Raw genomic sequence first — 22,143 nt, 5'->3', positions numbered from 1 at the left:
AAAAGCAACAGCGTTTTCTCTACTCCCTTTCGCTGTCCTCTTAATTATGTCTTAGAACCTGAATTACATAGACGGCCAAAATGACATTTCTGAAGAAAAGGTATTTCGCTCTGGAGCAGCAGATGGGATTATAAAATGCTGGCATGGGCCAGTTTCTTGCAGGGTGACCCAGTATCGCCTCTACAAAGAAGCGGCGTGCGTCCCCAGCCTGTTGGAAAGGTCTGAATGCTTTCTGCATGGAGGCAGACTGCTGGAGAAGTACCTCGGTGTTTTGGATGAGGATTAACGTACTCTAATCTGTTTATTAATGCTTTGAAGAGGGCTGAGCAATGAGGAGGAAAAACTGGCAGATGACAATATTATTTAGGCTAATCAAGAACATGATGGATGGCAGAGACCTTCAAAGCCAGCAGCAGCACGAGGCAGCGAGGAAGCCCGGCGTGTTGATAAATGTAAGGCACCGCTCGCTGCAAGGAGTGTTTTGAACTAATCACACACATTGCTGCAGTCTAAATTAGCTGAAACCGGCCAGCAAAGTGATGTCAGCCTTCGCTCTGCAGCCACTGCTCAAATAGCAAACAAAATGTTAGGTTATATATGAAGGCAGAGGATTATAAAATACGTGATGGTGTAAATCAGCGGCGTGGCCTGACCTGGAACGCTCCAATCAATTCTGGATATCCTGCATAAAAAAGACAGAGGAAAAGGGTTTCTACTCAGAGACAGGCAGTAAAAGCAATGAGATGTAGAGAAAGAGCAGAGTGCGAGACGGAGAAGTCAGAGACTTTAATGAAAAGGAGGCGGGTAAACAGGAAGAGGAAGGAGGGGTAGGGAGCAATGAGAGATGGCTGGTGAACGTTTCTCCTTACCCTCAAATATCATGAGGGTAGAAGAGTCCACAAAACTGAAAAGGAAAGGCACTTGGGGCTGATTTATTTATACATGTGGGATACGAGTATACACGTATTCCTCGAGCATCACGCAGACACAAAGCATGAGCACCACCAAAACGCTCTGAAGGTATCTCAGGTGACCTGACGGCGCACAGTGGCACCGAGACACGCTGGGGAGCAGAGCGACAAGGGCGAGGGCAACACCAGCACGAGGTCTTGCAGACCAAATCCACGTCCAGCCAGGAGAAAACAACCCGCTCCCCGCAGGAGACCGCTCCCAGCTGGGCACAGCCAAGGGTCAATCCATGCCCTGCAGCAGGCAGGCTCCTTGCTATACCCCTGAGCTGTATTTAGGTGGTTATTGACTTGGGTTCCCTCTCTTCCCATGCTTCCCTCAGCCCTGGGTGGGGAGCGTGGCTTCCAGTGCATCTTTAAGGCCCCGCAGGGCAGTGGCAGATTGGGCTGGGGAAACTGAGGCAGGGCGCCCCACCGAGTGCAGGGCTGCAGCCCTGGTGCCATTGGGATGTTCCTCCACACCGCACTCCCCACATCCTCCCGCTGCAGCCTAAAGCCCTTGCACGTCTCTCCATCTCTCCCTTTCCCGTTTTTCCGAGGCCCGGTGATTTCCCAGCTGATGAACACATTACCACCTCATTCGGCAACGCCTTGGAGGCGCTCACGTTTCAGGCCCCGGCGAGAAAAAGATGAAGTATGAAAATCCCTTTCCTTTCCAATCCAGTCCTCCCAGCACTGGCCAAGGAGCTGATGCAAAGCGCCTCGGAAAACACACAAAAAACACCGGATGCGAGAGGCCGCGCCGAAGTCTCACCATATGCAGGTGTCAGGGAAAAAGGTCTCCTGTCTCCCACGCCAGGCTGCTATCTCCATCCCACAAAGCCTGCCCGACAGGGGCCAGGACCAGGCAGGGAAGCAGTGCAGGATGCAACCTGGCCCCCAGCCTTGCCTGTTTTAAACCAAAAGTCATTTTCATCCCAGGCACATCTGGGGAAAGCGCGGTCCCCTCTGCCTGCCCTTGGAGATACAGGAATGGGGGCAAGGCGTCGGTCAAGACAAAGCTAACCGCCAGCCCAAAGCATCTCCTGGTGGCGTGTCTGTCTGCAAACAGCTGTGTTTTTACCAGAAATGCTGCAGTTAAAACTCATGATGCACCAAGAGCTTTCCCTGCTTCCACAGCCAGGGGCTCTGGATGCCCCATTTGGGGCATTATTTAGGAAAGCATGAGATGAGCATCACAGCCATTGGAGAGGACCAATGCTGCTTAGGAAGGGTCACTCACTCCTTCCCCATTTCGCCGGTCCAGGATGAGCAGGCTCTGCCTTGCCCACAGCTGACCAGATCTTCCAAAGACATTTGGTCACCCCAGTCTCACAGCCACGCAACACTGGAAGAAAATCATGCAGGCACAGCTGGCGCAAAAGAAAACAGGACAGAGGTTTGTTTAGCAGTGGTGGCCCAGTCCCTGCCCGTTTGACATTTGCTCCAAACCAGTGAACTGCACGGTGTTTGAACTTTTGTTTAGACAGATAGGCCTGTGTATTTAGAAATCCTTGAAACTCATCCATCTGCAAAGACAGCAACTCCCGATAATGCAAAAGCTCCAGCCGGGATGCTGAGCTCAGCAGATCTCTCTACAAATGATTCCTATTAAAGTAAAAAATTACAATGCAAGCGTCTATTAGACAATCCAAGTCTGACATAAAAAAGGAATTAAAAAAACATAATATATTCATGCCAGCCATCTTTATAGACCACTGAGGAGCTCAGACAAGGCAACAGGACGCCTGTTCTTCATCGCCTGCTTGGTTCCTCAACCCACCTAGAGCAATGTACTCTGCATCCTGCCTGGCACAGCCATCCTGACGGGGTCTGCCCTGCTCCTCACCACCTCTGGTGATGAGACCCCCCACCTCCTCACCCAGCATCACCCCTTCTACAAGGAACAGTGCTCCTGGAGTGCAGCTTGAACCTTCTTCACAGTGTTACACCCAGGGTTCATTGCCCCAGGGACAAGAGGAAGGATTTTTCAGGGAGTTCTTTGCATCTCTGAAAGCTTATGGCATTTTTTATTTGTTTCCTTTCCAGCCTCAATGCTCCTAAGCCACAGCCTTAGGGATGTGGGATGTGCACAGGTCCTGAGCTGGTTGGTCCAGCATCAGCAGAGCACCAAGAAATTCAGCCCGAGCAATGGATATAGCCACTGGTCCTGGTCCCACCAGCACGAGCAATGAGATATGGCTATCGGGACCAAAGGAAAAACCCCACCATCCTAACCAGGAGCCTAAGGACGGGCTGAGGGGAGAAAGCTGAAGGAGAGCACTCCCTGAGGTTTCTCCGGAGGGTGGGAATGCCAGGGGGAGCCTGTCATCATCGTGTCCTCCTCCCTCCTGGCACCTGGGCAGCAGAAACACGCTCAGCTCCCAGCCCCCCAAAGCCTAAACCAGCAGATTATCACGTTAACGCTTCAAATGTTTAATTTCCTGCTACGATTACATCGAGTTTGCAGCAGGAGAGGCGGGAGGGGGAACAATCTAAACCCCGAGCAGCTCCAGAAGCGCCGTCCACCCCATGGGCTTCTGCCCCGCTCCCCAACCTGGGGGCTGGATGAGGCCACGGGAGCCCCCTGACTGCCGACCTCTCGGGCCAGCAGCGAGGTCACCCTCCATCCCGCTGCTAAAATGAAAGGTCCCTTTGTTCGGCGGCTCCAGAGATCTCCACAGCACTGCGGAAACATTTACCGCGACGCAAGAAAAACAAGGCAGCTGGTGTTTGAAGAGCAAAACGGTACCCGGCTGCAGAGAGGGGCCTGGGGGGGGGGGCACGGTGAAGAGAAAGGAGAGAGAGGAGATGGGGTAGGAGGAGGATAAAAATAGTGGGAGCAGGGAGGAGAGTGGGTGAGAGCGTAGGGGCGTGATGGAGAGAGAGAAGGAGAGGTGAAAAGCACAGGAGGGATCTGGGAGAGATGGGGAGGGAAGGCGAGAGCACAGGAACGGTGGAAAGGCAGTGGGACAGAAAGTGAGGGCGTGGAAAAGCAAAGCAGGAGGGAGAGCAGGAAAAATTTGCTTGGGAAGCTTCAAGCCGCGTGGCACCGAGCTGCCTCTGCCCCATACATCGGTAGATGTGGCTGGCAAACCCGGCAAGCTCGACCCGTGTGCAGGAGGTGGATGAACAAGGGAGCCCTGCAAGTGTGAGGTGGCTGCACAGCTCGGACCCATCCCTCCCCTTGCCCAAAGCCCTACAAAAAAAGCACGGCACTGGCTCCATGGCATCTTGCTGATCGTGGGGAGGGGACAGGGCAGGGGGTGCCAGCCGCCCATGAGGCCGGGATGCTTTCTGCTCGGTGCCTTCCCCAGCAGCCGCCCACGAGTGCCATTATTTATAGCTCGCTGCCTGCCTGTCCCCTCCGCGCACCGAGCTCAGCTTGCCCTCGTGCACAGGGAAGGAGAGGGAAAGGACCGAGCTTCAGGTCAGGGCCAGGAATAGCTGCCAGCGGCCAGAAATAGCTGGTGCCATGCTCGGCCCCAGTTCTTCGAGAGCCGCTGGATGGGAGCGCAGTGTTTCCAAGATTTCAGCCCCGGCAAGGACGGGATTGATTTCTCCTTCGACTCATGTTCCGCCCCCGCTGCCCCCCTCAAGGCTGCTCTCCAGCTCCAAAAAAGCTGCCGGGTGGAAGGAGCAGGTGGGAAGGGCAGGAAAGCAATCCAGCGGTGGGGAGGGGACGACTGACCTCCGGAAAATGTGCTGGAAAAGCAAGCGAGGCAGGTCGCGAGGAGGGACGGGTTTCAGCACCTGCTGCCGCAGCCCCCGCCGCTGACCTGGGAAGGGGCGGCGCAGGGGAGCAGATTCCAGAGGATTTTGGCAGCGCGCGGTGATCAGCGCGCACTCGATGACTCCTTCGGGTGCCTGCGAGGAGCTCAGCACATGAGATCAACATGGCCGGCGTGCAAGGCACGGATACCGTCACGTGCGCCCGGCCGTGCCCCCGGGGAGGCTGCGAGCCTCCTCCGCGCCCCAGTGCGAGTAGCACCAGCCCGCGTGTCCGCTCACACGTACAGACAACGACGCATCCAGCTCCCACCTGCACGACTTCACTGGCTGCCTGCAAACCTCCCTGTGCCCACCTTGCTCCAAGCACGGCTCCTCTGCCCCGCGGCAGGAGGCCCTCGCCCTGGGTTGGCCATAAGGAGGTTTGAAGAACACTTCCTCCATTCTCCGTGCTCCTTCCCTCCGGAGAAGGCTCTGAGCACCCTCTATCCAAACTGAAAGCAGCCAACATCCCAATGGGAGGAATACCCTACTGCCCTCCCCTGCTTTATTTGCTTATCTCAGGGCTGTCCTCCCCAGTACCTTGCTGGTTTTTGGGTACCAGTGCCGAGGAGAGCCGTGTAACCGCAGCAGCGAGGAGCAGCGCAAGGAGGCAGCCAGCCCCCGGGAAGCCTCCAAGCCCAGGACGTGCAGGTTGGGTCTGCGGCGGTGGGAGGTCATGCTTGCACAGATGGGGAGTAAGGAAGGGCCAGAAAAGACGGAGAGAATAAACAGAAAAATGAAGGATGCCCTAAGTGAAGAGCTGAGTAGGAAACATGTGGTGCTGGTTCAGACCTTTCCACCTTACACAAAATTACACACGCACGCAGATATTTCGGGGGGTGCTGGCACAGGGCTGGTGGACGTGTTTTCTGCAGGTGTTCCCCATCACCTCCAGCTGTCCCATCCTCCTAAGGTGGCTTCATCGCACACAGTGTAAAGGGTGGCCCCAAAATCTGCTCACTACTAGTGCCCTGAAGAGCTGGGCACTGCTGTGAGCACACAGCAATCTGCAGCATGCACCCTGGGTGGGGGGAATGCGCATCCACCTGTCCATGCAACACCAAAGCTGGGCCCAGAGCCCATCCGCTCCCTCCCCAACCACATCCAGGGACTGCAGGAGCTCCTTGAATCTCCTCCTGCTTGCAACACACCCATAAGCTCAGCACGTGGCTGATCGAGGACCTGTAGAGCAAAGGCTGAGCAGCATCAGCGCGAGGAGAGGCATGTCCCCATGGGGCTGGGATGAGAGCAGGGAAGCGCCCAGGTTTGTGCTAGCAGCCGTCTGGGGCAGAGCCAGCCTCTCCTTCACCCCAGCGTGCAAAACTCAGCCTCTAGTTTCAGGGTGTTTTTTGTTTAGCAGGCTACGCTCCAGCCTTGGAAGGCGAGTCCCTAAATAAGCCGAGTATTTTTGGCCGCTCTCCCTCCAGCCTAGCGCTGCCCTTTGGAAAACGCACACCCCTCAGCCCTCCCTGCCCTGGTAACTGAATAGCCTGCCGCTCCTCCGGGCCAGGAAGGGGATTACAGGACACGCTTTAGGGCTTGAATTCACAACCTTCAGCCCTCTAGATTGGCAGCAGCACCGCGGGGCCGCTCGCTCTGCAAGCTCTGCCCTTTGCAGCACGGGCACCCCATGCTCGGGCTCCAGCTCTGATCCGGGGCAGAACCCAGCACCCCTCCGGGCCTCGGGCAAGTCACAATTAACTGCTTTGGAGGTGGCAAGGAGACAAATGATTATAATTTACAAATAGACTTTATCTCAAAATGAGCACCTTACCAACACCTATTGATTTCCGCTCCCCCTCTGGAGAAGTCTCTGCAATTAAGTTGTCACATCCCTAATACCCACGTAAAAATGAGCCGGCACCAGCGGCTCCCAGAAAACCTCACCCGCGCAGGATTACGAAACCCAGCTGCTGAGCTTCCTTTTTACCCCAGAATTAGCAAGAGTTCAAATTTATCTCGCAGTCAGGTGGCAGAGCTTTTATCTCCATGGGCAACACAAGGGGGAGAGCAAGTTTCTTGGGCTTGTTTCCTGCTGGTGAGAGCACTGTAGCTGTTGCAGAGCTCAACCCCAGCTCCTGGCACAGAGGTGAGATTGCCAGAGAGGGCATGCAGTTGATAGCACCCCACCACCCTGGGAGTTTGCATGGGGATGGCATGAAAAACCTGAAAACCCTGAGCTTCCGCATTGCCACCCAGCCCCAGCTCAGAGTGGGGACAGGGGAGGGAAGACGAGGAGAGAGACAGCACCAAGAAAAACAGCAGCAGGTGGAAAAAAAAAGCTCCAGGAGAGACTACAGTGCGGGAGATTAGGAGCGGGTCTGTGAGATTTAACAGAGATTGGGGAGCCAGACCCAATTACATGCCACACACTCCATCCACGAGTGCCTGGCTGCGGTTCATGTCACTGATGCGGCGTATAGATTTGATAATTGCAGCCATGTAGACGGGATAATCTCCCCCTTGCCACCTCCTGGCCCCGATGTCGCTGCAGCCGGCTCAGCAGAGCCCTGCACCGCTGTGCGGAGCCGGGAAGATGCACGCATCCAGCTGGGCATGCAGCGGTGGTGCTGGGCGCTGAGAGCATCCCACCCCTCTGCATCCTTGCAAGGGAGAACCCTCCACCGCCCACCCGGTGAAGCCGATGTCATTTATTGATAGTGTCCCCTTGAGGCAGGCAGGAGACTATGCATGAGAAACACTCTGCTAAGCATAATAAAAGCGAGGGGAAAAGCCACGCTCATAAAACACCAAAGAGGAGAAGCTGCGAGGGGGCACTGGGGGTGCCACGGCTCGCTTTGTCACCTTCTGCCACCCCGAAAGACCTTGCAGCACCTCAGCACTGAGATTGTTTTACTCGTGGTGGAACACCCAGGTGCTTCTTGTTTGCTCCCAGCACGACAAAGTGGTCCCCAAACCCCAACCAGCCAGGCTGGGTCCCGGCTGGAGGAGGAGGGTGGCAGGCGAGCTCCTTTCCCCCCCGGGAGGTAGCAGCGACCGTCCATCAGGCACCTGCCAGCACAGCCAATTCACTTCCATTTGGAAAATTAAAGAAATAAAATGAATCGTTTTCTTAATTTGAAAGGGTGGCAGGAAGCAAATACGCCTTGGGTCCCTGCCAGCGCTCGGAGGTCTGCCGCCGCCGGCTCGACCGCAGGGTTTTGCTGGGGGAAATGCCAGCCACCTCTCCTCCTCTCCCTGTGGGGCCGAACAGTCCCTACCTGGGGGCTGCGAGGGCTCCCAGTCTGCTTCCATTGCCCCCATTTTCTGAAACTGGTGTGGAGCCTGGGGCAGCTGGCACAGACGAGGCCAGGGGGGAAGGATGGCACAGCCCCTGTGCCCAGCTCCAGCCCCACACCACTCCTGGACTTGGTAAGACCCCAAAGCATTGCCCCATTTATCAGACTTTTATCAGACATTTATCAGATTAGCCACGCAAAAATCTCCTCCAGCTTAAAACCCCTCAAGAATGCAGAAAGGAAGGCATCTTGTATCCATGCTCTGCCCTTTCGGGGTGCTGAAAGGGAACCATACACCCCATGAACCACACACCCCAAAAATACATTCTTTCTGCCAGGGGCCAGCCAAAGCTGCATCCCTTTGGGTTCAGCTCTAGAAATGTTCCCCTTTGCCCTGATTTTCATGATTCTGGGGACACGTTGGCAATGCTCATTATCACTCCCCATCTCAGCTGCCCTCAGCTTGCAGAAACTTCCCACAGGAGCTGGCCTCAGCCAGGCTCTGCAGCACCTGACCCTAAAGGATCTGCTCCTGCTTGGTCCATGGAAGGGAGAAGGAGCCACCAGGAGAGGACCTGGCTCCGGGACGGGAGCTGCACCCGGTCTGTGTGCTCCCCCCCCGCAGATGCGTCTCCCTCGCTTGCAAGAGACAAACGTCGTCTCTCATTGCTTTTTTCCACTTTCCCCCAGCCCGACCAAGGCGAATCCCCAAATCCCAGCTCCTTCCTGCCAAAGACATGTGCACCTGCAGAGCAGCTGGTGCCAACATCCAGAGCAGAGCCAAGCACAACAAACGGGCTAAAGAGCCCTCACTGCACAGAGACCAGCTTACAAAAACAGCCGTATTTCACCCCAACTCTATTAAACTGTCCTGGGTTATTGCTCCATTTCCTTTCCCACCACAGAGGATCAAATGAGATTTCTGTGGCCGCACAGAGATGCTCACACGTCTTCCCTTCAGCTGCCCCTTCTGTGCTCCGCGCGGGGTGAGACCCGCCTTGGGGCAGCATGGCTTTGCATGCAAATCATTTCTGCTCAAAGAGGAGTTTTCACGTTGGGAAAACACAAGTGGGAGCACATTCCCATGCAGGGCTACCCGACGGGGCACCCAAACCCTCGCTAGAGCTTGAGCTAGACCTGCAAGCCGTGGCCTCTTTGCAAAGCCCAGGAGGTGCCCGCAGGATCCGACCCATCTCAGTGCCCGGCTCTTTGCACAACAATTAGCATAACTGGTCATTAGCGGAGGAACAGGGCAGAGCTGTGAGCATCCCCTGTTTTACCTTCAAACTTTGGGGTTTTCTTCTGGTGGGTCAAAAGCCCACTGCAAACCAGACTCCTTGTTTACAAGTCAGAGAATGTAAAAGCTGCACAGGAGATTCAGGGCACGGCTCCCATTAATTTCACCAAGTTTTACACATCCAAGCCAAGAGTTTTCAAAAAAAAAAAAAAAAGGCTTGCTTCAAGGTAAAAAATAGCCAAGAAAAATGAACTTCGCTTCCACAGGCTTTCAGGAAGAGAAGTATCTGAAATGCAACAGTTCTTGCAGGCACTCTGTGGGCTTTGCAAATAGATAAGGGTGTTTGGAAACTGAAATCATGAAAATTTCCACCGCCTGTCTTGTCACACAATATCTGCACACACACTTGTCTCAGCCACCAGCAGTGTCTGGAGAGGAAACGCAGAGAAAAAGTCCGAGAAGTTTAATGAACTGTCGCAGCTTAACAAACTAATCCCTGCTTATGCTCACCTCATCCCAAACGAGAGACTGGGAAAAACAAGTGTGCAACATAAGGCATTTATCTCTTATCTGTATGGGCAAATAATTGAGCGGAGACTCCTGGGTCACCGCAAGGCACCGTGCGCCACACATGACCAGAGCTAAGCAAATACCTTAGAACAATTTCCCATGAAAACTTTGCATCTGTTTTCCAGAAACACTGCAGCTAAAGGTAAGAAACGCACATGGGAGTGGCGCAGCTTGCAAAATGGTCCCAGAAAGCCAGCTTTGAACGAGGCAAGAGCGTGCGCACGGTGGATTTGGTGCAGGAAGCTGCTGGCACTACAGGGACCTGGTGCTGCTCATCAGCCTGAAGCCCCGATGTCCCGGTGCCCCAAAAACCTTGTCCTTGGGTGGCAGGGCTGGGCACAGCCAGAGGGGAACAGGCAGGTCCCTGCTGTGAAAGCGAGCTGCTCCGGAGCGATGTAAACACGTGCTGGCAGGAGGCACCGGGTAAATAGCTTGCAGCAGCACAAACCCCGACCAGTAGCATTTTCTGGGCAAAGCAGCACCCAGGCTTTCAATCAAAGCTCAAGGCTTTATTTTCTTAGGCTCTTTATCATGCTGTCACAGGGCTTTACCTCTCCCGTCTCTCTTATAAACACACACACACGGGCTGTCTGCCCCCAAATCCTCCCCTCTACATAAACTGCTTCCTGGCCGTTCCCAGAGCAGAAAGGGGAGAAATTCATCGTGTGAAACACCAGCCGCTCCGATCTTCATAAAAACCAGTGTCAGAATGCAGCACCATATTCTCATAACGTGGACAAGTTTCAGAAGTGCCTTCAGGACACCTGGTACCTAACTAGAAATGAATGCAATGACACTGGCTGCTGGCTTAGCTGAGAGACGAGGTCTGGGTGCAGATGCTAAATCAGCCGTTAATCCCATATCCCAACAAGAGGCATTTCTCTTGCATCTAGGCGTTGCTTTTCTGATATTGCAAAGAAAAGCCTGGTTCCAGCTGATGCTGGCTTGCTCTAAAGCAGTGCAAATACTGACTGTGCTGCCTGTCTGTCCCGCAGGGGTGGCATTTCGCCTCCCTGTCCTGTACAAGTTTTCGGAAATACAGAAATGATTTGTGAGAAAAACTAAAGTGCACAGGACAGCAAAAAAAAAAAAAGAAAAAAAAAAAAAAAGGAGGGAGCTGGGGAAGCGTGGTGGTGGTCCCCAGAGGAGCAGCAAGGAGGGAGAAGGCGCAGATTTGCTTCTAATGTCTTCCCTGAGAAGACATCCAGCGGCTTTGTCTCAGCCCCCCGTCGCTGCTAACACAACACCCCCAAGACACGATCCTCCGCAGGAAAGCAAAGGGGGTGACGGGATCTGCTGCCAAACCCTCGCGTCTCAAAGAGGGGGGCGAGAGGAGAGAGCGGAAATGAAAAACAAATCCCGGAGCCGGGGATGTGCCGAGGGGCGGCTGCGCCGCCGCGTTATCCCTGTCGGCAGGGTGGGCTCCGCAGGAGAGGGGATTAACTGCTGGCATCCCGAGGAGCCGGATGGGGGGAGAGGGGAGCTGCTCCAAAAGGCAGCAGGAGGGCACGTCCTGCTGGGATGGTTTTATCCCGGGGATGGCAGGGTTGGACAAAGCACCGGTGGGATCTGGAGAAGATGAACCCCGCACCATGAGTCCGTGCCTGCCCCGTCCAATGTAGGGGGAGTGAAAGGGGTGCACGTGGAGGAAGGAAGAAAGAAGGAAGAGGGGAGATGATGGCATTGAAATATAGATGAGATGAGATGGCTGTGTAGACACTTTTAAACCTACCCAGATGGGAAGACACAAATAACCAGGTCCCCATGCGCCATTAGCACATCATTTATTAATCACCCATTAATGAGCGGGCTGCAGATAGAGTCCCATCTTCTCCTGCTACACTATTTTTTGGTGATTTTTCCTCCCCTCTCCAATTTTCTGCCAAGAAACCCCTCCTAAAGGCAACACCAGAGAGTTGTGCTTTCATTTCTCTTTTTCTTCCTTTCAACCTGAGCTTTAAAAGAAACAAACACAAGCAGAATCATCTCCACAGCAAGTTTCCCTCTGGTCCTTTTTTTACCATTTCCTCCACGTAGGACTCGCTGCACACCGATGAAAGCCCAGAGCCCCTTTGGAAACTTGCATGCAGCTTCTCTCCGCAGCTCTGCCTACAAAAGCACATTCAAACCTCTAACCTTTTTTATTCCAGGCAAATTATTTGCAAAGTGAGCACAAGCCCCCAAGAACACATTACAGCTCTGTTACTATTTGCTGAATAGCTTCAATGGGCCAACAAGTTGCTTGCAAAATTATCTGTTTTTCACCCATAACCTCCGCGGCTGACTGCTTCTCATGCCATGGGCAAGGCACCAAAAGAATAATTCTGCATCGGTGTTGAAAATAACAGTACCTCCTGCCAATGCTAATGGGTTGCAAGGTATGAGTAGCCACGCAGCCCTTTGCTCAGGTCAGAGATACGACTTGCTTTCTGGATTCAGTAATAATTTCAGCAAAATCATGGCCACAAGAGATGCAGTTTTGAAAGGAGTCAAGCAACTCATCACTCTGCTATTTATAAAACTTTAAAAACAGGCGTACAAACATAAAAACACCCCCACACACACACCACACACACTCATACACATACCACCTTATTTGATCAGACCTCATAAAAACCAGATGCTATCTTGGAAACTAACTTCCTTGGGAAAACAAACTGTCTGTAGTAAATCCCTGGGCCGGCACAGGCAGCTGCCCCGGTGCGCTGTCTGCACGAGGTTTGATGCTCTGCCTGTCTGAGGACACACAGGGGCAGCCTTAAAGCTCTCTGCAAAGCTCCTCGGAGCAGCAGGAAGCGGTGAGATGTCAAGTAACCGCTAACGGGGAGTTGGACTTGGTGCCGGGGTTTGGGGTGATGCAGGCAGTGGAGCAAAACTAAACAAAAATAAAATAAATGTGGATGTCAGCAGGTTGTCAGTGTCTCAGAGGCACCATAACAAAACGCGTGCAGCACAGGGCTGGCGGTAGAGCGAACAAAGGGCTGGGTGACAGCAGAGGCTCTGTGCCGCGGGCTGTCAGCGCCCGGAGGTGGCGGGGCCGGAGCTGGAGCTGGCGAGCAGGAGGGGACGTGGCCAAGGTGGGAGCGCGGGGGCTGCGGGTCGCTGGCACACACCAACAAGCACAGCCCGGAGCTGCCGCGTGCTCCATCGTGTTGCCATCAGGGATGTGGCCAGCATGGCATGAGCTGGGCTCCTGTACGCTTACCCAGGGTCTCCCCGAGAAATGGGTGCTCGTTCCCTCAGCACGGAGGGATGCCTGACCTGGGTATTTGGCAAAAGGGAGAAGGTGGAGCTGTCGGAGTGGTCACGAACACCCGCAGCTGCGCAAACAGCCCGCCGAGGATGTGACTTACCTTGGCCCCCTCCAAGATCCTCTCGGAAGCTTTTTCCCAGCCCAGAGACAAGGACGAGCACTGTCCCACCAGGGCAGAGACTCCAGCTGCCGTCCCAGACCAGTGCGTTAAATGTGTTGGCTTGGGATAGGACCGAGCACCGACAGTCACCGTCAGCCCAGCCCAGCCCACAGAGTTTGCTCCTCTGTTTTAAATCTTGGATTTATCCGTGTGATCAAATCTAGCTTTCCTGCCAACAGAAAAGCTGCTGCAGGGACCGCGGGCCAGCGCAGCCCCACGTGGCACGGTGCAGGATGCTGCTGCAGCTTTGGTCTCGTCCCCCATCACGGCATCCCCCCAAAAAGTCACACAAGCCCCCCGGCTGCAGCGCACGGACCAGAACAGCAAGCCCAGACCCTTCTCCCACGCAAAGCCCAGAGCTTCTAGCAGAGGCAGCGCAGGCTGCTGCCCTCTCTTAAATCACCCCGGGTGACAGAGAAGCCATCAACCAGCTCCGTCCCAAAGCAATCCCAGGGGCCTGGACGAGCGTCCGGCATTGTGCAACCCAGCGCAGCAGCCCAGGAGGGGTCCAGCATCCAGTTGGACGCGCAGGAGGAATGCGAGGCCCGGATCCAGGAAAGCACATGCTGATCTTTCAGCACCCGAGTCCTCCTGACCCCTGTCATCTAGAGGAAACTAACTTCAGATGGCGAGGGAGAGAGGAAGGGAGAATTATCCGCGCTGGAGCCGGGGGGAGTGGGATGCCTCAGGGCAGGCTGGCCGGAGGTCGCACAGGAAAACTCTGTGTCGGAGCCTGGACGTGAACCCGAGTGTTGGCAGGTCCCAGCCCGGTCCCCAAAAGACCTTCCCTGGCGCTGCAGGCAGGAGAGGAGGAGAAAGCTCTGGCCAGTGACCCGGGAGGCGCGTGCTCTGCACCAGGCTCCGCAGTAGCTTCCAGCCCGGGGAAGGGTGAAGGTGTTCCCAGTTCTGCCCTCCCCATCTCCAAATGAAGGGAAACTCTGGTTTTCTGCTAGTTTGCCTCCCCAGATTGTCCAGTGTGTGCAACGGAAGGAGTCCGTAGGCCCTACAGTAAATAAAGACAGAAGGGTTTATAATCCTGTATTTTTCAGAGGTAGGAGCAAGGAGGAGGAGGGGGGACCCATCGAGATCTCTAAACCTTTATTTCCACAGCCTCCCTCAGACTGTTTCCTCCCATATTTTTGTGCTACTTCAACCAACATTTATTTTTGGAAAAATAAACCAGAACAAATGACAATAAATCCAGGGGAACTGCTGGGAGAGCTCCGGTTTCTGGCGGGGACCTCCCGACACCACCAAACCCCCGAGCCCATTCCTGCGCTGCTGGAGAGGGGGGACGGTGGCAGCAGCAGGGTCCAGGGCTCGGGGCGACCTCTCATCACGTGCAGAGATTGGATTCAGATGCAGAGGGGGGATGGGGAACCATGGGAAATCCCCAGGCAGGGGGAAACACGCAGGGGAGACTGAATTCAACTGCTGCAGGGTTAGGACCAAGGATGCTATCAGAGGACGAAGCACTGAGTGCGTCAGAGAAGGCAGCACCCACAGCCACACAAAGTCCCAGTACTCTGAGGGTACTCATGTCACACACAGATGTGTTTTCAAGTGCATAGAGGGCTTGGAGAGCCCTCTTCTCCGTCCCCAGATAGGAGTTTGCAAGGGATGAGAATCTCTGGCAACTAATGCAGATGGAAAAAATAGCCTAAATATTTCAGTGAATCAGAAAAATAAAAAAGAGAGAAGACCCTGCAACATGTTATTTCCTGCCTGTTTCCATTTCCTTTCCTATTTCCATTAGGTGAACCATCTTAGAATGATCCAACAACCAAACCATTACACGAAACCCCAGCAGCAATCACAGCAGCTTTTCTTTCCAAGCCATTTTGCAAGCTTTGGAGACACCTTCCAATGCAAAATGCTTTAAAGGGTCAGCTCAAGATGAGGAAAACTGAAAGAAACAACCCCTTGAAACACAAACTCTTTGCTGAACTGCAAATAAAGCCATGGGGGCATGGTTGACCCAAACCACCAATGCCAAGGCAGATGTGAGCTGATGGCTTCCCTTGCTAACCACCATAGGCTGAGCATGTCTTTATTTCACCTCAGATCCCTAATGGAGTCTCCTAGGTTGTTTTGTCACCCAGGACTGTATAAAGTTTATTAAAAAAAAATAATAATAAAATAAAAATAAAAAGGCGAATATGTTGCAGTCACTATCCTGAGTCAAAGCTCCTGGCCATAGATCAAACGATACCAAACGCATGTATTTCCTGAACAGGGTAAGACAAGTCAAAACAGCACAAAAGAGGGAGCCAGACCATGTAGAAGAGAAATGGGCAGGCAAAAACAAACAAACAAACAAATCTATTTTCTTAGGACTGATTTCAGGAGACAGTTCTGACAAGCCATATATTACATCAAAGGCAGGGGCCATCTCTTGCCAAATCTGAGCAGCCCTGACCTGGTGCCCCCCAAGACCGAGCCCTTGTTCTAGCAGAGCAGAGGGTTAAAGTCCCGATTACAGAATTGGAAACACAGTTACCCAAGAGAAAAATAAACCAATTACAAAAAAAGCCAAAAACACAATTCCAGATTATATTTAACACTCAAATTCCTCTTTAATTGCTCCAGTGTCTCAGCCAGCTTGCAGGGGAGGAGCGGGGACTGGCAAATTAGCTCCCCCCCAGCGCCGCTTCCCCCTGGGGAGCTTTCCGAATTTACATTCCCATTGTGTTCTTTAATTAGTGCATTCCTGCAGCTTTTCTGAGAGTCCCAACACTTCCAGGGCCATGGCAGTACTTTATAAATAATACGGGAATATTCACTGTATGCTCCTTTCGCTCCTCCCAGCATCCCGGTGGCTGTCGGCTTTCACAGGGACCACACACGGTCCTGAGCAGCCCACCGCTGCCAGCCCCAGAGGTGGCTTTTCCAGGGGATCTCGGTGACCTCCTCCTTCTTCTTCTCCCACCTAGCATCTTATTTGGGGTCCCACCATCCCAAGCAAGTGATGGTTTTCTCCCAGGCAAATTGTTCTGAGTTCTGGGTGTCCCCGCAACATGGTCCTCGTGCTGGTGACAAGGGCTGGGATGGCACCTCCAGAGAAGGTCCCATGGCCCTTTGGCTGTCCCATGGCTCAGGGATGTCCAGCCTGACCTCAGCAGCATTGTGCCACGTAATCCCGATTCTGATAGCCACAAGTTGCTCCTCTGCACCAAGACCTGGGCAATGCCTTCCAGCCTGAGATTTCTGTTCCCCTAGGGAGGCATGAGATACCTTTGTGGGACAAAAGAATGTGGAAGAATGTATTTAGTCTTTAGTAAATATGCCAGCTGTTGCCCAGAGATGGGGTCCAGGCAGAGCCCAGAACCACTCATTACCCAAAGTGGTGGGGAAGCCTCCAGCACCTCCAGCCACACCAAGGTTTCCCACATAATAACCCTAAAAATCTGATCAGGAACCAAGTCCGAAGCAAAGGAAAGACAACTCAGCCCAGCCACACATCGCAGGCTCCAAACCAACGTTTTCCCAAGCCTCATTAGGGATGATTTATGAAGGCTGACACCATCATTAACCTCTGACCACGTCCCCACTGCCTGCAGGGCACTTCGCAGCCTGCCCAGACCGTCCAGAGGCATGGTGGGTGGATGATTGCAGTTTTATCCACCCCGCCAGCACAGCTGGGTGCTTTGAGGGGGACTCGTGGCATTGCCAACCCGGCCGGGAGGAATGCACCTTCCCGAGTGCTGGCTTGGGGACGAGACCTGCAGGCTGGCACGGAGCAGCTTGGCATGGGCAGCAGGCACTAACGACCCACCATGTGCAACCCCATCTGGTTCTGACACGTCCATTATTCAAAGGCATTTGGCAAAGACCTTGGGCAACTCGCTGCCAGTGTCGGGGTCAGTTCACAAGCTCATGAATTCCCAAGCTATTCTCTGTTCGTGCTCATAGCCGAGCAGTGAATAGGATTTTGGCAAATTTCAAGGGAGCTAGTGTTTTCTAAAAACACCTGCCTCTGGAGCCTGCAAAATCACCCAAATTTCCATCCCCATTTAAGGCACACATCTAGCTGGAAAAAAATGAAAATTTCTCTGCAACTACACAGACTGACAGCACGTAGCAGCCCAGTACATAAGGGTGGGAAAATCCCCTGCCTTTTAGCAATCTCCCAATTTCACGGGTGATCTTGTGCCATCACAGACCCTGAGCCAGGGGTGCAAGCTTCAGCTTACCCTTCCCACTGGCTCAGGGGTGGAAATCAGGCAGAACAGGACCTGCTTCTTCTCTGGGTCCGTCCCCAACCCCTCTGCCGAGCATCTCTTATCCTGCTTCCAACAAGTGGGACATAAAGGATGTCCCCAGCCCCACAGTGACACCCTGGGGCCACACTTGCTGGGCAGGATGACAAGCAGTCCCGCTGCCACCGAGGCAGCTCTCGGGAACCTCGGAGAAGGAGCGGGAGGAGGCGCACATGTGGGAACGGGAGATGGGGCTTGCTCAGAGACAGCTCTGTGCTTTTGGCAGGGCTCGAGGGCATTTGTTTTGAAGCTGTGTTTACATGCCTTTGATCAGACGTGTTTAACTTTCCTGGTGCGTGACAGCAGCAAAACAAGTTTGATACAGGGATAATGAAACACATTGTGCGCCCGTACGTGTAAACAGCTCTAAGGAGGCTGCACACACCGCCCACTCAAGCTGCAAGCAGAAGGGGGGAGCTGGACACATGGGAGGTGCATCACCACAATGCCAACCCCATAAGGGAAAGCACTAACCCAGGGGTTGGCCGAGAGCAGTGTGCCCCAAGGAGAGGCAAAACTCCCTCCAGCATCGCGGGGAGCTCCTCCTCACCAGCTAAACCAGGGGCACCACGCAGGGCTCAAGGCTCGCCTGCAGCAGTGCCCGAGGGCACCGGTATTGAGCTGCCCCCGGTTTTTCCAACCTGTGAGGATCTCAGCAACTCCTGAAGTCGGAGCTGCCTTTTGAGAGATGCTCAGAGAGCAAAAAAGAAAAGACAGCTTTCAGCAATGCTCCTAAAATAGCCTCTCCCTGAAACGTTATGACACACCTGGCACAATTGTCAAGGACGTTCGCGCATATGTTTAAACCGACTGGACCACTAAACACACTGCCGGCATTTCAAGCCTCCCAAGGCACTAAAAGCTTCCTCCCAGCATGCCAGCAAAGCACACAGCACTGCCGGCATCCTTCAGAGCAGGAGGATGGCACCGGGGCTGAGCACACAGCCATAAGCAAAGCAGCACGGGCAGCATTTCCTGGCAGTGCAATGCAAAGGGCCGCACTCTGAACTGTCCTTGGCATGGGGCAAAGCCTTAGTACACACAGGGACTACTCCCACTGAGGGATCTGGAGGCAATCGTTGCATCTTGGAGGTTAAAAGAGCTGTGGAGGAGCGTAGATGCTGAGCACGCAATGCCACCAGCTTCTGCTAGAGAGCAAACCCAAGCATATTAAATCTACCAGTGCAAATGCAGGCAGCGGGACTTTACAATACAGTCCCATGCTGACCATGCTTCATGATGAGAGATGCCACCGTTTCTCCGTGCTTAGCGCAGCAAATGACTGAAGCATGCTGGCACAAGAGGTTTCCTAATGGCATGCCACCTCGCTACGCAACCTGTCAAGCCAATGCAGGCTTGTGCAGCAGAGCTCAGTTGGCGATAGAGGGGGAAGTGAATACTCAGCTGTGATAAATATTTAACGTGCTTTTAGTCCTGAAGAAGTGTAGCACTGAGGCCATCATCCTGTAAGTGAAAACCAAGGCTGATTAATGGGGGAAGGTACTCCCATTTATGGGAGGTTAGGATCAATCCCAATTCTCAGCTATTTGTTGAATCTTTAATGCTCTTTTTCGAGAGCAGAGTTCCTTGGTGAAGGGCAGCATCCTAATAAGGCTGCTTTAACAGCACGGATGTTAAGGGGGTATAAACAAAGGCCCTCTGTGAACAAAACAATAAACGATGAGATGAAAAAGGAAGGTTTCACGTGGTCACTGCATTTGTATGGCTTGGAAAAACAGCTCTGAGAAGATGCCCTCTTTCCTGGAGAGTGGATTTGCCTCTTCCAGAGCCTGTCCTGCCATCGCAGAGCTGAGCTCAGCATCGCCCCCAGACTCTCCCTGTGCCAGGCCAGAGGAGCCTGGCTGCCTGCAAAGTGAGGAATGCTTTCCAGGCTTTCAGCAAGCAGGTGCATTAGCTACTGGCACGCCGGGAGAGGAAAAGCAGCTGAGTGAAGGCAAGGAGAAGCTCGCCAGCCAGGCGAGATGCATCCAGCTGGGTCCTCCTTCACCACTCCCTTGCAGCCCAACAGCCCATGCTTGATCCTTCCACCTCCCTCCCTTCCTGCTGGGAAGATCTCCCCCATTTCTTCCACACCTCAGCCCTCTTCTCAGCCTGGCAGTTTCACCACCTCGTGCTCCACCTTTTCCCTCTCCATAGCAAGGTGGCCCTATGCCATCATGCATCTCAGCAGCCAAGACAAACCCCCCACCTCTGCCCTTATACTGGTCTCAGCCCCATCTCATGCTCTCCAACATCCCTCTCCAGATGCTCCCCATGCTCTCTAACATCCATCCCCCTTTCTGCAAATCGCCCAGCGTGAACAGACACCTTGCATTTACAAGGCACATCCCAGGGGTGCATCAACGAGAGCATACCCACTTGCCCCTTTTTAGGTCATCACATCACCATCCCACACTCATTTCCCCTAAGAAACTGACCCCTTTTGCTTGGCTCCACCTCACCATGCAGCAGGGACCGACCTGCCACCAGCCAACAAAACCCTCCCTGGGCACCCCTGCTCGCTGACCCTCCCTCCCTCACCAGCACAAGACACAGAAGCCAGGCCACAGCCACAAGCCTGCTAATGAAGACAAAGAGCCAGGCAGCCTGGCCACCCCTCCCCAGCTGCCCATGCCTTTCCGCTTGCATTATTCCTCCTGCTGCCACTTGTCTGAATCAGCATCGGCTCCTTCCCAGCCACGAGCACCCGTGCTGCTCGTCTCGCCTGCAGCCCATACCCAGGGTGAAGAGGCCAAGGGAGGCACAGAAAGAAAGGGATGAGGAGGTGAGCGGGGAAATGCAGGAGAGAAGGGACAAAGAGTTCACTACAGAGAGGACACCAAAGATGCTCAGTGCAGGCTCCCACACACACTGGAGGCTGGTGCATCCCTGCTGAGCCCCATGGATCTGATCCAACGTCAGCTCAGTGATCAGAGCTGAGCAGCAGTGCTGGCTTCTCCCCAGAGTGCGGGGGACACAAGGGCCATGCCACCCCAAGGTGGGAGCCCAGAGTACACCCAGCCCTCAGAGCCTTGCATCCTCCTCCACCCTGCAAGGGGACCACATTCAAAACTTCCCTTTAGGAAGAACAAGGTGACAAGGCAAGTGCCACGCATCTGTCCTTGCTGTATGGCACACCTCAAACATACTTCCCCAAGTTATCACGAGACCTGCAGAGGAATGCTGTGAGTTGTTCTCCTCTGCCTGACCTCAGCACGCTGCCCTAGGCATGCTCAGCACCTTCCTCCTTGCCATCCCAGCAAAAGGCAGGGATGTTCGCCTGCATCCTGCAGGCTGGCAGAGAGGAGCTGCCGTGCGAACCAGTGTCATTAGGATGAAGATCGGACCTGGAGAGGAGCAGCTGCATCCCCAGAGGTACGGGATTACATCTGACTGCCCTGCAGGACCCCGCATACCTGCTGCCAGGCCGGACAGACCGACCGCGCGGCTATGCCGAGCAGAAGGATGCTCCCAGCGCAGGGAAGGCACAACCAAGCCCTAGTCCTCAGCCAACCCACCCAGGTGCCCTGGCTTCTCTCCCCAAGCCAGGAGAGCCTCCAGCAGAGCCAGGCAGCCGGGAGGATGATGGAGACAGGGCTGCTGTTGTTTACAGGCCACTGGCAATGGCCCTGCGCACCCTGCATCCCTCCCCCAGCCAGGAGCCAGCTCCAAGAAAGGAAATTACACGAGCCAGAAGGTTTGATGGAATGAGCCCATTGGGCGGCTTGAAGATAGCTATTAATGGAGAGCTTTCTCTAATTGCTTTTGTATAATCTGGGGCTGCTAGGCGGAACTGGGTAATAAATGAAATCCAATTACATTTTCTCTCAGTATTTATTTTATTAAGTAGAATTCATCAGCTGATGAAGGGCCCCTCGAGGTAATGGCTCATGACCTAGTGGAAGGCACTTTTTTTTTTTATTATTATTATTATTATTTTCCCCACTTGGGGAAGCAGATAATTCAGTTCCCCAGCAGAGGCAGACTGCTCCCCCCCTACATCCTCGCAGGATGGGCAAGTCCCAGGGCAGGGGTCACCAGGCAGGATGGTCACAGGGTGCCCAGAACCCACAGTGTCTTCCCAAGCAGCATCCCTGCTCCTACTCCTGGAGCCCTGATGAGTACAACAGACAACCAAACCTCACCTTCAGAGCACCAGGCAAAACAGAGATGGATCAGTGGTGCACAACTTGCATGGTGTGGTCCAGAGTGATGCAGCAAAGATTATTCCCACTGGGATGGAGTTCAGTGTCTTTTGGCCCGTGTCTACTTTACTGGAGGCTGCAGATTTTGGTGCCAGCACCATTTCCCTTGGATCAATGGGCTGCACAGGGCAGTGCTTTAGCTTACAAACTTTGGGCTAATAGAGGATGCGCTTGGCTACAACCCAACCAGCTGTGAGCACCAGGAGCTCAGCTCCATCAAACACAGCTCTGCAGTCCAACACGTCCATACAGACCAGCCTCACATTGCTCTGCTACAAGGCACCCAAACCATCCTTGGAACAGAAGCAGTGCCTTAAGGACATGAAAAGCATCAGCCTTGCATGGATGCACCCAGCCAAGCTTTGTGCCACTGCTTATGTGACAGTGTCAGAGGACAGGGCATACCGGTGACATTCAGTGGTGGCATCGCTGTGATGCACTCTGGCTCCTGAGCAGGGTTTGGGGGAAGGCAGGGGTGGCAGTGCTGGAGCACAAAACCCAG

The 22,143-nt window shown here is 54.0% G+C and overlaps 1 protein-coding gene across 3 annotated transcripts in view; it reads right to left on the bottom strand.

The window, feature by feature from the left end:
• Positions 1 to 22,143, bottom strand: part of CNTFR (ciliary neurotrophic factor receptor) — a 177,500-nt gene that overhangs the window by 103,047 nt on the left and 52,310 nt on the right. Inside the window, exon 1 of one of the 3 annotated variants that reach the window (XM_040540227.1) lies at positions 13,118 to 13,302. The exons of the other annotated variants lie outside the window; for them this stretch is intronic. The gene's annotated coding sequence lies outside the window, so the exon portion shown is untranslated. Of the gene's footprint in view, positions 1 to 13,117; positions 13,303 to 22,143 lie in introns of those variants that run through there. 3 annotated transcript variants of the gene reach the window in all.

The sequence above is a fragment of the Cygnus olor genome, chromosome Z (genome assembly GCF_009769625.2).
Source record: "Cygnus olor isolate bCygOlo1 chromosome Z, bCygOlo1.pri.v2, whole genome shotgun sequence".
NCBI lineage: Eukaryota > Metazoa > Chordata > Aves > Anseriformes > Anatidae > Cygnus > Cygnus olor.
This window is presented reverse-complemented; position numbering and strand designations above follow the sequence as displayed.